Source organism: Pinus tabuliformis, chromosome J (assembly GCF_031772625.1).
Source record: "Pinus tabuliformis cultivar Carrire ecotype Pingquan chromosome J, CPIR1, whole genome shotgun sequence".
Taxonomy (NCBI): domain Eukaryota; kingdom Viridiplantae; phylum Streptophyta; class Pinopsida; order Pinales; family Pinaceae; genus Pinus; species Pinus tabuliformis.
Window position 1 is genome coordinate 356,381,434 of NC_142295.1, and position 18,358 is coordinate 356,399,791.

Genomic DNA, 18,358 nt, shown 5'->3' on the forward strand with positions numbered 1-18,358 from the left:
GAAGTGAGGTTCGCATGCCTGGTGAGTGTAAGTGTCACTTGTGTCAATGGTTCTTTCACTGTCGAGGGAGAGGGTGAGAGTGAGTTCTAGGTCGATTGGGAGCAGTCCAAACATTCCTAGGAACACATGACACAATAGGATATGCACAACTTCCGAAGGAGCAGTCCACATGGATGCATCAGTCAACAAAATACAAGGATAACACGTACAGCACTCAACAGATTAGTCCGAACGAGTGCAATGGTTGTTACAGTAAGCTTCATGTGAAAGGTCTGTCTCATGTTCGGGAGAGAAGTCTACATGGGCGAGACAATGTTAACAACATATAGAACACATTTCCATTAACAGATTATGCTTTACAACAAATGAAGCAGTTCAAATGTAGAACACAGGTTAAAGCAACATGAATTACAAGTGTTAAAGATCAATCTTACAATAGATACAATACATGTGTGAAAACGTGATGGCCTGTTAGACAGCGTCTGAATTAAGCGAAAATTCTAAGACACATCGTTACACCATACATCACTAACCCCGAGTGCGGGGCGTTGGAGCCACTACTTACTCAAAGAAAAGATTACAGACTCTCTTGGCTATGTGAGAGTATCTGAGGTGAAAAGTACTTTACATGTACAAATGAGGGGGTATTTATAGCCAAGGGTGAAACTGACCCTTGTGGCTGTTCGACTACCCTCATGATCATTTGACTTCCATGAATTTTTGACTTACATGACTCTTTGTTCAACAAGTGGGTCTTTTGGAATTCCACGTTACATCACATTGATTGACAACAAGCCCATAGTGGAGATGTGGGTGACATGACTCGACATCACTTGACATGACAGTGTTGGTACATTCGTGTTGTTGTTGGAGTGCATGTCGAGATACAGTGCTGTTGGGTGATGGATGTCTTCATGGTGTATCATAAATTCACCTCCACATGGCAAATTGCGCGGAGTCTTCGATGGTCCTTGGTTCGCTTGATGAAGCTTTAACATGTTGTTTATTGCTTGCATGTTGGAAGGCTTGACAGGCTTATCTGTTCGCGAAGGTGCATGTTCGTCACATTCATCCATTTCACATGAATCATTGGTTCATCTATTTGTGAACCTATCCTTCTACATGTGTTCCCTTCGTTCATCCCATTCGTCGTCTTGCCATTTTTTTTGGTGTGCCTATACCTGCAATGACTCATGACGAGACGACATCAAATCCAAAACCTCCTAGTCTACCATGACACATGATTATTTCAAACATAGGTGACCAGGAGAGGCAGTTGTTGAAATATGGCAACAAGAATATTTCAATTTAATTTTTCCTTGAATTAAATTGTGAATTAAAATTGAATTTAGTCTTAATAACTACTTGGAAATAATCAATTAATTTAGTTTAAATTAATTAGTTTGAGAAATTCAAGTTAGAAGTCTTTTTGAAGTCATGCAAGAGTTATCCCTTTCAATTAAGGAGATAAGATTGAGTTATATTTGAGTTGTAATTAGTTAACTCAGTTTACTAAGTTAAGTCCAATTAAATTAGTTCCAAACTATTTGAGGAACTAATAGTGAGTTAACGGCCAGTTGATGCATTAATGCACTCAACTAGTGCTACTCCAGTTAACAGAAGATTCCCTCATCAAAAACTCATGCATGTCTATTATGAGAAAGGCCCAGTTGAGATTAATGTTCAAGGACAGTGTACTATCAGTTGCATGTGCTTTCTCATGGAGAAAACTCCTGCATGCAATCAAGGATTCATCATTGAGGATTGCGTAGTTTTGAAGGTTTGGTTTTCCACTTGGTAATAGGAAAATCGTCCACAAGGAATAGTGCAAGGAAATAGGAGCTTGGAGGACAGAGAGGAAGGCTGGAGAGAAGCCAAGATTGCCTGTGAGCATCTGTGAGGATTGTATTAAGAGCTGGCTAGCTGTGAGAGCTAAGGATTTGTATAATTCCTATGTATTTCCACCATGTATGATAATACAATAGTGTGGGTTTTTATCTGAGGATTTCCCAAAAAGTATTTTCATGTGTGTTGTGCCATTGATTCTTCTTCTTCTGGTTATATTGTTCAGCTCGATCTTGAAGCTTCCACAAATTTATAGTAGAAGTAGGTTATAGTATTATGCTTTGATTTATATTGCATTATCGGGTTAACCTATCACCATATTTTCTACATGGTATCAGAGTTGTGAACAGTATACTGAGAAGAGAATTCGAAGTTTGAAGTTTGGGGTTGCAGGTGCAAATTGAATTCATATCATACTTCAAGGTTGGCCAATGGCATTCTATGGCTTGAGACTTGAGTATGCCTTGGAAGGTAGCTCGAATTACATAGCATGGAAAGATAGAATGGAGGTTGTATTAGATGACAATGGCTTGAAGGAATTAATTGATCAAGAAATCTCAAATCCAGCTTCAACTAATGCACAAGAGTTGGTTGAGTGGAAGAAGTGTGTGGCGAAGGCAAGACAGATCATCCTTGAGGGAGCTCGAGACCATACTTTCTCAAGTCTCCATGGGAAGGATACTCCATTGTCAATGTGGAATACATTGAAGGACCTCTACCAGAACAGTAGCGACCAGAGGAAATTGGCACTCAAGGATAAGCTTCGAAGAATCAAGATGGAGAAGGGAGATACTATTTTGACATATCTAAACAAGCTCACCACCTGCAGAGATGAACTTGGCAGTGTGGGAATAACTACTGTTGATGATGATATGGTGAGCCTCGCTCTCCTTGGCCTTCCAAAGAGTTGGAATAGCTACCAGGACTCTGTGAATGGAACGGAGAAACTGCCGGATTGGGAATGACTGTGGTCGAATCTTATGTAGGAGGAGATCAAGAGGAGCACATGAGATGGTTCTTCATCCAAGAATGATGATAAATAAAATCTAGCCTTAGCAAGTAAGGCAAGGAAAGGGAAGCGGAAGGCTTCCCATTTCAAATCAAATTCTTCTCATGGAGGGAAGAAGGGTAACATGTCTAAAGTAAGATGCTTTAATTGTCACAAGATAGGATCCTTAGAAGGATCGGAAGGTGAGGCATTAGCCTCTCAGTTCGAAATGGACTTTACCCTCATCGCATGCATGGTGTCATCGATGATGGGTCGTGTCTGGTATCTTGACAGTGGAGCCTCATTCCACCTGAACGGTGATAAAAGTTTATTTAGTGCCTTGGAGGAGAAACACTTAAAGATGTGCATAGAGATGGGTGACGACAGAAGGTATAGTGTTTCAGGAGTGGGCACGGTTTCTTTTCAGAGGGAGCGTGGAGCTCCTCTCACCTTGACAGATGTGATGTATGTGCCTGGACTGAAGAAGAACTTGGTATCAGTCGCAATGTTGGAGGACAAAGGATATGATGTTGTCTTCAGTAAAGGAAAGGCATTCCTAAGACACATAGCCATGGGTCAGAACAAGAGGATATGGATTTGGGTGAAGAATCTATATAAACTAGAGGTAGATGATTGTGCCACATTGAGTACAAAAGCATAATTGGTGCAAAGCCAAGACATTGGCGAGTTGTGGCACAGGCGGTTGGACCATTTGCATCATGGGGCTTTGAAGATAATGTTGTAGATACCTACAAGACTTCCCAAAGGTAAACTTGAGCAAGTTGACACATGCAAAGGTTGTACCTTGGGAAAGTACACCAAGTCTTCCTTTCATGATCGAGACAGTCGAGTAGAGGCTATCTTAGAGCGAGTTCATACTTATTTGTGTGGACCATTCTTGACGGCATCCACAATGAAGAAAAGGTATTATGTGATTTTCATTGATGACTATTCCCGTAAATGCTGGATTTATTTCATGCAGAAGAAGGACCAAACTTTCACAAATTTTGTGAGTTCAAAGCTTTGGTCGAGAAAGAGTTAGGGAAGAAGATAAAGGCCTTGAGAAGCAATAATAGTGGAGAATATGTCTCTCAAGAGTTTAAGGACTTCTATGCAGCGGAAGGAATTAAACGAGAGTTGATAGAACCTCATAACTGTTAATTTTAGGTATGTTCTATGCTTAGAGCAATTTATTTCAATTTTCACAATTAGCTCCATATCTTTTCCAAATTAGCAATCACATCAGCATTAAAGTAAACTACAAATAGAACATAAACATAAATTGCAGAAGACAAGCCAAGACAAGAGGACACAAGATGTGGTGCTAGCCAGGGAAAAACCCTAATGTGAGGAAACCCTTGATCAATTCTTCTTATATGTTCTTCAATAGTTCAATAGAGAGAGAGAGAGAGATAGTACATTTACAACAAAAGTCAACACTTTGACTTATCTAGATAAGAGCATAGATCATCTCTAAGAAGATGATACGTGAGATTAGTTGAAACATGCTACTTCAACTAATTCTCCAAGGTGACTCCTTCACCTATCGTTGTGTTTCATTTCATCATCATGCAACACCTCACTGCCCTGCACCATGCTGCACCCATCATCACTATGCTGCATCTCATCACGCTTCATTAATCATGACTGTACCCATCATTGTACTGCATTATGTGCCATTGTTGGACCATGTTTCCATCCTAGCCTATGTGTTGGATGCACCTTGCTTGCTTGTTGTCCCTTGCTTGCTTGTTGTCCCTTGCTTGCTTATTGTCCCTAGCATTCTTGTTGTCCTTAGCATGCTTGTTATTGCATGCTAGTTGTCCCTTTGCATGCTAGCTGTAACATTGCATGCTTGGGGTATTTACTGCTAAGTACCATACAACTATCCCAATGTTAGTTAGTTGTCCCTTGCATGATTCTCCCCTTCGGAGACAGATGCTCCAGCTGTTTTGGTAGTTCCCGACAATTCTGGGAGTTGCGGCTATTCCCGACAATTTCGGCAGTTTCGGTAGTCCCAGCTGTTCCCGGTAGTTCTGGCAGTTTCGGTAGTCCCGGCAGTTCCGACTATTCCATCAATTCCAAATTTTTCCGGCAGTTATGGCATTTCCGGATTTTCCGGCATTTCCAACTTTTCTGGCTTTTTCGGCAGTTCCGGCTTTTCCAGCATTTCCGACAGTTCCAGCTTTTATGGCTTTTCCAGCTTTTCTAGCAGTTCCGCCTTTTCTGGCAGTTCCGGCTTTTCCGACAGTTTCGGATTTTCTGGCAGTTCCAGCTTTTTCGTCTTTTCTGGTAGTTCCGGCTTTTCCGGCAGTTCCGGCTTTTCCAACAGTTCTGGCTTTTTCGGCAGTTCTGGCTTTTTCGAATTTTCCAGCAATTCCGGCTTTTTCGGCAGTTTTGGCTTTTCCGACATATCTCATATATATATATATATATATATATATATATATATATATATATATATATATATATATATATATATATATATATATATATATATCTTGCATTGAATGTTTTTACAGGTTCCAACCGGGCTCTCCACAAGATTATCCTCGAAATGATAAAGTACTTCACTCTTCCTAAATGATAAATGAAATCCTCATCTACTACAGACTTCGCACTTTAGGGGGAAATCTGTTACACAAAAATATCGTCACCATGATTATTTGCAGTCAGTATGGGTCTATCATCACTTGTACTGTCCTCCTAAGCAAGTCTCAGACCTCAACTCTTCAAGTCAAGCTTTGAAAATGAGAGAAAGACATTAAAAATCAATGAAACTCTGGTTCCGCACTTTCTCTCACTGTCACCTGCGGTCCCACACCTTCTGTTTACAAAAACTATGGACCTGCCCACTCTATCCCTAAAGGTGTGGGTGCGGACCCCTGTGAAAGTCAAAAGGCGCAAGTTTTATCTTAAAAAAACTCACTTTGGGTTAATTCTAGAGGATTCTAGAAGGAATTTTGACATGGATTGTTCGCTTTGAGGTGGTTCATGCATCCCAAAAGAGAAGGAGCTAATCCTTTGATGAGAGGAGCTATCCCTTTGAAGGAGGGCTTTATCCCTTTGGAAGAGGACCTAGTAACCTCCCTCCATTGCACTATAAATTCAGGCATTGGGCTGGTTGCTGGGGAGGTTAGAAGCTGAACATTTTTGAGGGTAAATGCTGGTGAAAACAAGACTTCCTAGTTGAGCTTAAGAGGAGAGATCACATACCTTTTTGGCTTCATTGGGGAGTGAGTGAAACTTGTCAAAGTAGAGGAGACTTCTTGCTGGACCCTGGGAGGAGCTTGTACAGTGTCAAGGCACAGGTTGTAAAGTTCTTCTTCTTTTGAATTAATACAATCAAACTCATTTTTCTCAACAAGTATCTCATGTTATTTGTTTCATGAACTCCTTGACTTTCATGTTAAATATGTTTTATGATATTGGCTTTTCAGGTGCTATTTAATTTGTTTGCCTTGTTTTTGTTTGCATATTCACGACAAAGGAGCTCATTTGGATCGAAGGAGCAAGGGCATCCACAAACTTGTGTTGGACCTAAGGTAGGCCCTAAAAACACTTGTTTGCCTTTGTTTATTAAAGCATATTTATAGAAAGATAGTGTCTGGTTGGTTTGCTTGTCATTAGGTCTTCTATAGATTCTAGGAAGGTCTATCTTGTCCGCAAGATCGACTTATTCTGTGTGATAGTTGCCATGGGAGAACTAATCATCCTGGCCCATAGAAGAACTAATCATCCTGTTCATAGTGTACCACAAGGGAAGGGTGAGTCGCCCTTTGGTTGTATGTTGCTCCAGTAAGTACCCCAAGCCCCCTAGAGCTCCCAAAGCTCAATGCATGCCACATGCAAGACCCTTATAAGAAGGTCTCTCAACGACTCCAAGTCATTCGGGAAAGTCACAGATTTGACCTTTCCCTGAGGCTTTGACAAAATGTCTGCAACCTGTACATCAGTCTCAATGTGATGGAACCTCCTCGCTTATCGACTTACCATATCACAGATAAGGCAGTATCTGATGTCTATCTATTGGAGCAATCATCGAATACGAGATTCCTCAATAATCGAATCCCCCCTCTGGTTTTCACAGAGAATCACAGTGATATTCATCATGTGTACAAACAACTCACTTAAGAGCTTCTGCAACCATGTAGCTCCACACGAGATCATACTCGTAGCTATGTATTCAGACTCGACGGTGCTTATAGCAACTGACTTTTGCTTCCTGCTCATCCATGATACCGAAGCAGAATCCAAAAAGAACCAGCACTGAGAAGTGCTCTAGTGATCCTCCACACTACCTACCCAGTCAACATTTGAATAATCATGCAGTTTCATATTTCCGGCAGTGTATCTCAATCCATGAGAGATTGTGCCCCGAAGATATCTCAGAATATTCGTGGCACCAATCCAACGAGGCTCAACCAAATATGAGCTCACCATTCTAATTGCAAAACATATGTTCGGACGGAAGTTCACCAAGAACATCAAAGCGAATGAGTTTATAAAACTCAGAGGCATTTCCCAAATCTGGTCTGACATCACTACCATATAACTTTTGAAAGTTAAGATCATTGAGGTAGTCACATGCTTGCAGTTTATCATTCCACATCTGGAATCCAACTCCCTCTTACTTCTGCAAATGAGAGGGTATGCACCTGACAGAAATAGGTCGTCCTCATAAGGTGTCGGTATGAGAGGTCTATCATCCACAAACTTCGGGTAATGGTTTGGATCGGTTTCACTCCTAGTGAATCTCAACTTCATCAGACAGCTATCAATCCTCTCATACTATGCCTGAGGTGTTTTCCTTCAAGCCATAAAGGGCTTTCTTCCACCTGTATACATGAGATTCCTGATCATGAATCTCAAACTCCTCGAGTTGTTCCAAACCTGTGGACCTGCTGCATGAGGGGAATGGTCCCCTTATAAGATTTTCCTTTTGTACATCTCAGACATGTACCTTCATGCTCTACTTGAATTTAGACATCCCTATCACCATTTGACTCACATCAGGTAGGGACCCATAGGTAGACCTCTGGTGCGATATGTCAATTGACATGATCCCCAATGGACCATCCTACAACTTGATACAAATTGCCAACCCTGAACTCATGAGAAAAATCATCTTTGAAAATTATATTTTTTAACACATACCTTTCCATCAATGAATGCTACCCTTAAACCTTTGACTTTCATTTTCGAGATGGACACCAGGTTCTTCTTGCGATCAGGTACATAAAAGAGATTCTGTAAATGAATCGAGTTATCCTTATTCAATTGAGAGTTAACATTACCTGCACCCTTTATGGGATAGGTGGCATCGGCTCCAAGTATAATCCCACGATTGTTTCCATCTCTACCAAATTAGAGAGTGCACCCATCTATCCGATGAAGTGCCTTGAAGCACTACAATCTATAAGCCAGATTCCCAAAGAATCTGAAGGAGACAACCAATACAAGATAACGCTTCTTTGTCTCATCAGAAACAACATTTGATTCTTCATACCTGGGGTTCCTTGCTTTCTATGAAGAGTCGACCATTTCCTTGATGACCTTCATTACCTATCATTCCTTTGATCATTGAAGATGTCCCTGGAATGATTGTTATCATCATCAAGTGATGTGTCCCTGCCATTCGGACACTCCTTCACATAATGGCCAAACTAGTTATCTACATTTCCTTCCACCTTGAGATCTGGTCTTCCAATGAAGTGATCTTTAGGTAGGCCATATTCCGCTATGCCATTCTGATAATATTCTCTACTTCAACTTCACCTTTGGTGAATTTGAAGAGGGATGAGGAATCCACTGATCCTTTTGTCCTTTCCCAACTGTCTTTGGTGATTGCTCTTTCACTCTTGCTTGGGTATTGTATTCACCTCAGCTTTGATACCATGTTAATTTTAGGTATGTTCTATTCTTAGAGCAATTTATTTCAATTTTCACAGTTAGCTCCATATCTTTTCCAGATTAGCAATCACATCAGCATTAAAGTAAATTGCAGATATAACATAAACATAATCGCAGAAGAAAATCCATGACAAGAGGACACAAGATGTGGTGCTAGCCAAGGACAAACTCCAATGTGGGGAAACCATTGATCAATTCTTCTTATATGTTCTTCAATAGTTCAGCAGAGAGAGAGAGAGAGAGAGGTAGTACGTTTACAACAAAAGTCAACACTTTGACTTATCTAGATAAGAGCATAGATCATCTCTAAGAAGATGATACATGAGATCAGTTGAAGACATGCTGCTTCAACTAATTCTCCAAGGTGACTCCTTCACCTATCGTTGTGCTACATTTAATCATCATTCTGTACCTCACTGCGCTGCACCATGCTGCACCCATCATCACTATGCTGCATCTCATCATGCTTCATTAATCATGACTGTACCCATCACTGTACTGCATTATGTGCCATTGTTGCACCATGTTGCCATCCTGACCTATGTGTTGGTTGCACCTTGCTTGCTTGTTGTCCCTAGCATGCTTGTGGTCCTTAGCATGCTTGTTTTTGCATGCTAGTTGTCCCTTGCATGCTTAGTGTATTTGCTGCTAAGTACCATAGAACTGTCCCAATGTTAGTTAGTTGTCCCTTGCATGCTGCTCTCCCTCGGAGACAGATGCCCTGGTTTTTTTGGTAGTTCCCGGCAGTTCTGGAAGTTCTCGCTATTCACGACAGTTTCGGCATCTCCGGTTGTCCCAACAGTTCCAGCTTTTTCAGCAGTTTCGGCTTTTCTAGCAGTTTTGGCAGTTCCAACATTTCTGTCTTTTTTGGCATTTCTGGCTTTTCTGGTAGTTTTGGCAGTTCTGGATTTTCCGGCATTTCCGGTAGTTCTGGCTTTTCTGGATTTTCCGGCTTTTCTGGAAGTTCCATCTTTTCCAGCAGTTTCAGCTTTTCCAGCAGTTCTGGCTTATCCAACAGTTCCAGCTTTTTCGTCTTTTTTGGCAGTTCTGGCTTTTCTGGCAATTCCGGCTTTTCTGGTAGTTCAGGCTTTTCCGATAGTTTCGGATTTTCTAGCAGTTCCGAATTTTTCGGCAGTTTCGACTTTTCCAGATTTTCTTGCATTTCCAACTTTTCTATCATTTCTGGATTTTCCTACTTTTCTGGCTTTTCCAACTTTTTTGGCAGTTCCGGCTTTTTCCCTTTGGATCAGGGCAACGTTATTCCTTAGGATCTCTCCTACTACTAAAAACCAAAGACAAGTAAAGAGAGGAAGAGATCCCAAGTGTGTTGAAATGACTTGAAGCCACCTCTATTTATACTAAAACGTTGAGCACATGTGGGGTTTATTTGGTTGTTGGCCGACCTTGACGAATTGTCTTATAACGCAAATAAATTCATAACTCCATGAATACTTATCAGAATTGGATGATCTTTAGATCAATCCTACACCTCTCAATGAGAGGGACCCAAGAAAAATATCAGCTGCCATAAATAAGATGACCCACATGGAGTTTGGCCCTAGTTGCCAATTTTAACAATAACCCACAGTAGAATGGGGTGGCCGAGAAGAAGAACAGAACTATTGTAGGGGCAGCACGGGCAATGTTGCATGACCAAGGTCTACCACTTCATTTGTGGGTTGAGGCATGCAACACAACAGTCTATTTGCAGAATAAAATCCCGCATCGCATACTTGGGATGAAGACACCAGAGGAAGCTTTCACCAGTAAGAGACCAGATGTGGGTCACTTCAGGATCTTTGGCTCATCAATATATTTCCATGTGACAAAGGATGCATGGAAGAAGCTTGAGCTGACAACAGAGTTGGGGATATTTGTGGGGTACACTGATACACCTCACAACTATCAGGTGTACTTGCCTACCAGTCGAAGGACAGTGGTTCACAGAGATCTCAAGTTTGATGAGTAAAAGGCCATGTGAGTTTCCCTTGAGAGGGAGCTCCAACTACAGGTTGTGGAGGAACTGTTGGTTCCTAAGGAGAAGGAGCCTCATACTGATGCAGAGCAACTGCATGCAGAGGTTCCAAGAGTGGAGACATCCACTCAAGCAAAGTCTTCCAGAGATGGACGGAAGCGCATAAGAGAATCTAATAGATTATTAGAGGATTCGATAGAGAATGTGGGAGCACCATGTTCTTAGCACAGATAGAGAAGGTCACCTGAGAGGTACACTGGATACATGGCCCTTTCTGGGGAATGTGTTGAGACCGAGCCATCTTCCTTTAAGGAAGAAGTGCAACAACCGATTTGGGTTGATGCTATGGTGGAGGAGTATGACCTCCATAGTTCATAATAGTGTTTGGGACGTGGTTCTGAGACTAGAGAAAAAGTCAGTTGTGAGTTCCCGTTGGCTTTACAAGTAAAGCAAGATGCTAATGGTAGTGTGGAGAAGCATAAGGCAACATTTGTTGCCCGTGGCTTTTCACAGATCGAGAGGATTGACTATGATGAGACTTTTTCTCCTATCGCAGGGTACTCATCTATCATATCTATGTTGGCACTATTAGCATAGATGGGTTGGAAGATCCATCAGATGGATGTGAAGTGATCTGTAATTGATCTCAGACAAACAATAAGGTATTATAGACTCATGTGCATGGATGTGCCTATGTTATTTTATGCAATGGATCGATACTATTGCGAAATACACAGGCACAGAAGCAGTTAAAGAAAACATAGCAGGAAAACATATAAACACAACAAATTTAATAAGGAGTTCACCCAATAATCCTGAGCTACGTCTCCTAGTCCAGCCTTCAATGGTGGCCTCTCTATTATGTTTTCAAAGCAGAGTTTTTACAACAGTGAGCTCAATTTGAGTCTCACTCAACTGATATAAATCAACAAGTCTGTACTTGGAACCCCCAAGTCTCTGGAGTACACAGACTCTCCTCACTGACTCTTGACCTCTATGGGTCACACTAGTATGAGCCCAATCTGAGACTCAATACATGACAGGCGTATATAGAGGAGTTTTCTTGAATCTCTTAAGCCTTCTCTGGAGTACATAGACTCTCTGACTCTCTCTGGCTCTGTCTTAACTCTGGCTCGATGCTGCCTTTGCTTCTGCAGGTCAACTTGGCTTCTTCTCTCTGCTCTTAGCTTTCTGCTTCTAACTTACTACTTATTTCTCTCTCTATCAGTTCGTGGCTTTAAAGCCAATCTACTTCCTAACTGTTCATTTCCGCTTCCCGGCTTTCCAGTTCCCCTACCTCTGTTCATTTGAATCCCTCTGTCTTGCATCATCAGTCACTATATAACGCCTCACAGGGAGGTGGCCACCTATTTTGTAACGAATGAGTGTCAGTTCTCTTGGACATACTCAAAATGACCATTTTTACCGTTAACTCCAAGAATGCCCGTGAAACACGACTTGTTGCCAATGCATCATCCATATCGGACTTTAAATCCTATGTGACCTCACTTCATAACCTTGTCAAATCTAGTCATCCATCAGAATGCATCTCTGGCGTTGATCTGGAGGCCCTAGATCCTATGGTCATCGTTCATATCGGGCGGCTAAGTAGCATGACATTTACCCGTCCGATGTGAGCGGTTTTCTCTCTCCCCACTGGGACGTGTGGTGATCCCTGTGTGGCATCAGGCAGAACTCGGCCAAAACTGCTTACCGCTCGAAACCCCTCTGATATTCTGCCGGTTTTGTGGAATCCCGCGCCGATGGAACGAAGCATTATTTTCCATGTTTTATAATTATTCCGGGTCTGAGAGCTTGAGGCTTTCCTTCACTGAGAGGTTTACCCTACGATATGCGATTAGCGACTTGTCACTAATCGCATATCAGAAACTACCTCCGCTGCTTCATTTTTCCCCTGCATTTGCTGGTTGGTGTCAGTGCGCATTACCATGGTCCGCCACTCTGCACACTAGATTGACGGCCCTCGTTGATCCGCACTAATGCAATTTGCAACTGTCTAAGAATTCATTCCAATAGCTTGATCTTTATAAGACTTTTAATCTTTGGCATGATTTTTAAAGAGTTCATGAAAACTTAGAGAGTGTTCTAGGATCCATTTTGGATCACGGACTTCCCACCGAAAAATCTTTTGGACCACCAAAAGTTGGTTTTTAAGCATCAATCAAGTGAGGGTATAGATTCCTCGCTTGCCCAATTTCTATCCATTTTGCACTGCTTGGTTTTTAACCTTTGAGTCCAATCCTGAGGTACTCAACATCCCCTCTGCACGTAGTTCTCACCTTCTTGTCCAGAACTGTATCTTCCTGCAATTCATTGAGATATTCAGGCAACAGATCATCAATAGAAGGCAATTGACTCTACTCTTCGGGATCTTCAATCAATGAAGGTTCAAATAGTCTCAAGCTTTCTGCATTAACTACCAAATAGATGTGCATGTAAGATGGCAAATCAAGGCAAAATCATTCTCACAGATTTTCTCAAGTATCTTGAAATGTCCATACCTTATTGGCTTTAGCTTCTTACCTTCACTTTGCATTCTGTCTTTGCTGATATATAGCCAGACTTGATCACCAACTTGGAAACTATGCTCAATCCGATGCTTATCATGCCTTCCCTTGTATTTGGCTTGGCTCTTTTCTAGTTGTTCCTGTACTGCCTGGTGAATTTCTTGGATTTGTTCAATGAACTTGGTTGCCTTCTCCACATCACTATGTCCATTAACTGCTATGCCTTTACCAAAGACAAAATCCAAGGGAGACCTTGGTGTGAAACCAAAACAGGTCTCAAAAGGAGATCTCTATGTAGAAGAATGTTTAGCACGGTTGTAAGCATGTTGCACATAACATAAATGTTCATCGCAAAGCTTGGGGTGCTTGCTGCAATAGCCTTTGAGCAACTAGATCACTATCTTGTTGACTACTTCTATTTGACCATCTATTTGTGGATGAAAGGTTGTGCTCTTCTTCAATCTGGTGTCCATCAATTCCCACAGACTTGACCAAAACTTCCCAACAAATCGGGAATCTCGATCAGATACAATGGAAGTGGGTAACCCAAAATGAACCCATACATGCTGAAAGAACAATTTCGCTATTTGTTCAGCTGTAATCTGTTTGTTACAGGGTATTAAAATACACATTTTGCTTAACCTATCCACAATAACATATAAATAGTCATGACCTTTTCTAGATTTAGGCAGTCCCCCAACAAAGTCCATGGAAACACTTTCCCAAGGATGAGAAGGATACATATCTAGAAACTGTTTCATTCATCTTTGGCCAATAACAAAATCTTTGCAATTGTGCAACTATTTACTTACACCAAAGTGACTTGATATTAGAGAAGTGTGTGCTTCTCGAATTATCTTTACTCTTTCGGTTTGAGGAATGCATAACTTTCCAAAATGATACAAGAGTCAGTCCTTAACATTATAATCCAATTCTTCTACTTGTTTTCCATGACTTAAAGTTGCATAAACATCTTTGAAATCTATATCTTGAGCATATTGTTCAATGTAGCTTTCATGCAATATTGAATTATGCTTAAGTATAGTAGATGTGTTTATGATTGGTCTGGACAACATATCTGCAACTTTATTGTGTATGCCATTTTTATATCTGATGACAAGATGAAACTATTGTAGAAAACCCATCCACCTATAGTGTCTTGATTGCTGCAACTTAGTTTGTGAGTGTAAATATTGAAGTGGTTGATGATCAGTATGTATAACTATCTCTTTTCCCATTAAATAATGTTTCCACTTTTTCACACTCTGTATTAATGCATACAATTCTTTATCATATGTGGGATAATTAACTACTGTAGAATTAAATGTCTCAGAATGATAACATATGGGTTTATCGTGCTGCATCAACATTGCTCCCATGGCATAGTCACTGGCATCCTTTTCAATCTCAAAGGGTCTTTGAAGATTGGGCGGTGCTAATACTGGTGCTGTACTAATCTTTTCTTTTAAGGTGTCGAAGGCTTTCTGCCGTTTGTCTCCCCACTAAAACACCTTGTTCAATCCTGTTAAAGCATGTAAGGGAGCTGCAATCAAGGAAAAGTTAGCAATAAACTTTCTCCAATACTGTGTTGCTCCTAGGAAGCTTCTAACTTTTGTAGCAGATTTGGGTTTAGGCCAGTTTACAATGATTGCAACCTTAGAGGGATCTATCTTCAATTCACCACCCCCTATAATATGACCCAAATAATTCAAAGATGTTTTGCCAATTTCACATTTTGATAGCTTAACATAAAGATTTTCTCTTTTCAAAATGTTTAGAGTCTGCTTTACATGCTTCAAATGTTCTTCCCATGTTTTACTAAATATAAGAATGTCATCTAAATATAAAATGACAAAATCATCAATAAAAGGCCTGATTACATCATTCATTGCTCTCATGAAAGTAGCAGGAGCATTAGTTAATCCAAAAGGCATAACTAACCACTCATACAATCCCTACTTTGTTTTGAAGGCATTCTTCCATGCATCTTGCTTTGCAACTCTGACCTGATGGTAGCCACTATGCAAGTCCAACTTGGAAAAGTAAACAGCTTCTTTCAACTGATCTAATAAATCATTTATGTGAGGAAGGGGATAATGATTTTTTATTGTTATCTTATTCAGTGCTCGGTAATCAATGCACATTTTCATAAGCCATCTTTCTTTCTCACCAAGACAATTGGAGACCCACATGGTGATGTGCTAGGTCTTATTAACCCTTTCTCGCGCAACTCCTATACCTGCTTCTTGATTTCTACATTCTCTAAAGCGGACAACCTATACATTCCGATGTTAGGCAATGGAGCATCTTGCTGCAAATTAATATCATATACTATTTCCGTTTGGGGTGGCAGACTTTTAGGTTCTTGAAATAGTATATCATATTCTAAAACAACTTTTTCTAAATCAACTTTTTGTTTAGCATTACAACCTTCAAATACATTGATTTTATCAAGTTTCTTTTCCTTTACAACCATCATTAAAAATTATTTGCATGAATTTACAATTCTTTTCATTTGCCCTGAGTTTATGAGAGTATAATTATTCTTGAGTTTATGAGCTCTTACAATATATTCGATTCCATCTTTAATGAGTTGATATTTGTTTTCAGTTCTATAGAAAATGGATTTTCTATCATACAAGTAAGGACTTCCTAAAACAATTCCACATATATCCAAAGGAACTATATCTAACTCAACCTCATCTACAAATGTTGACCCAAAAGAAAACCTAAGTTTACATTGTCTAGTCACTTGTAGCTTTGCTTTATCACATAACCAACCCAATGGATATGGCTTCTTGTGAGGTGTGGTTAGTAATCCTAGCTTCTTTACAATTGCTTCAGAAATTAAGTTTACTTGTGAGCCACTATCAAACAAAGTATCAATCTTTTGATGCTTGGAAATAACTCTAATATGAAAAAGCTCATGTCTTTTCCTCTCATTTTCTTCATTATCAGTAGATTGTGCAGAATTACTAGTAGATGCTTCATAATTTTTACCTTTTATACCTGTGGCTGTGATTGTTGTTTCATCCCCTGAGTCTGACCCCAAATCTTTTTGAATAGCTACAACAGTCTTCTTCTTTTTGCCATCGAACTTCTTGGGTCTCAGCTTCGGATGCAAAATCTAGCAGTGTTCATCATCATGCCCATCCTTTTTGCAGTGAGTGCATGAAGGTTTGGTCTTTTGTACAGTATTTGTCTTCCTCTCTTTCCATTTCTACTATCTCTTTTCCTTGTTCTTTCTTGCAGTGGGTTTTGATGATCCCCCAACTTTTGGGTTCACATTTTTGCCTCTAGCCTCTAGATGTGTAGCCTAAACAGATACCTCATCTATGCTAGTGGGATTAAACATGAGAATGGTGCGATTTAAATAGTTTTGTAGACCACCTATATACTTCAACAGAGTTTCAAGTGAGTCTAAAGAAATTCCTAGAATCAAAGCTCTTTTTCTAAATTCTTGTACACTTTTCCCTTTTAATTGTCGAAGAGTTTACCAACTCATCATGGCTTGCTACATATAAGCTAGTGGATAGAACTATTTTTTAATTGCAGAAACAAATTCACTCCAGACAGAAAGGATTTTACCATGCTTCTTCATGTCAGCTTGTGTCCTGCCTTCCCACCATACCAAGGCAGTGCCTCCAAGGCATAGGTTGGCCAACTGAATCTTACTTTTGCTTGAATCAATGCTCTGCACCCTACAATACACATCAATCTATCTAATGCAATTATCCAGCTTCTCTGTATTCAACTCTCCATCATATATCGACAAATCAAATTTAACATCTAATTTAATCAAAGATGTCTTCTTTTTATTTTCAGGGCTATTAGGAGGTGTGGGAAGTTTTTCTTATTTCCATTTGCCTTTAGAATCGTCATGGAGGAGAGATTATTCTGCTCCTTTATCTTGTTTGGAGTTTGATGAATCTTCATCTCTACCTTTCTTAAATTCTCTATACATTTCCTCTACCATGGCTCTCATGGTCATGAAACTATCCATGAACTGGGAGTCTGATTCCAAGGAATTTCTTCTGCCATTTTCCTCTTAGGATAGATTCTTCCAATTTCTGGGTTAGCTTCAACCAATTCTCATTCTTGTAATTTGAGCTTTGTCCTAGTTAGCATTCAACAAAAAAATCCAACACAAGCTTGTCTAACCTTAGAAACCTAGAGCTCTAATACCACTCGATCTACAATTGATCTAAGACAAACAATAAGTTATTACAGACTCATGTGCATGGATGTGCCTATGTTATTTTATGCAACGGATCGATAAGATTGCGAAATACACAAGCACAGAAGCAGTTAAAGAAAACATAACAGGCAAACATATAAACACAACAAGTTTAATAAGGAGTTCACCCAATACTCTTGGGCTACGTCTCCTGGTCCAGCCTTCAGTGATGGCCTCTCTATTATGTTTTCAAAGAAGAGTTTTTACAATAGTGAGCTCAATTTGAGTCTCACTCAACAGATATAAATCAACAAGTATGTACTTGGAACCCTCAAGTCTCTGGAGTACACAGAATCTCCTTACTGACTCTTGACCTCTATGGGTCACAGTAGTATGTGCCCAATCTGAGACTCAATACATGACAAGCGTATATAGAGGAGTTTGCTTGAATCTCTCAAGCCTTCTCTAGAGTACACAAACTCTCTGACTCTCTCTGGCTCTCTCTTAACTCTGGCTCAATGCTGCCTTTGCTTCTATAGATCAGCTCGGCTTCTTCTCTCTGCTCTTAGCTTTCTACTTCTAACTTACTACTTCTTTCTCTCTTTGTCAGTTCATGGCTTTAAAGCCAATCTGCTTCCTGACTGTTCGTTTCCGCTTCCCTGGTTTCCGGTTCCCCTACCTCTGTCTATTTGAATCCCTCTGTCCTGCATCATCAGTCACTGTATAATGCCTCACAGGGAGGTGGCCACCTATTTCGTAACAGATGAGTGACAATTCTCTTGGACATACTCGAAACGACTGTTTTTACCATTAACTCCAAGAATTTCCGCGAAACACAACCTGTTGCCAACGCATCGTCCATATCAGACTTCAATTCCTATGTGACCTCGCTTCAAAACCTTGTCAAATCCGGTCATCCATCGGAACGCATC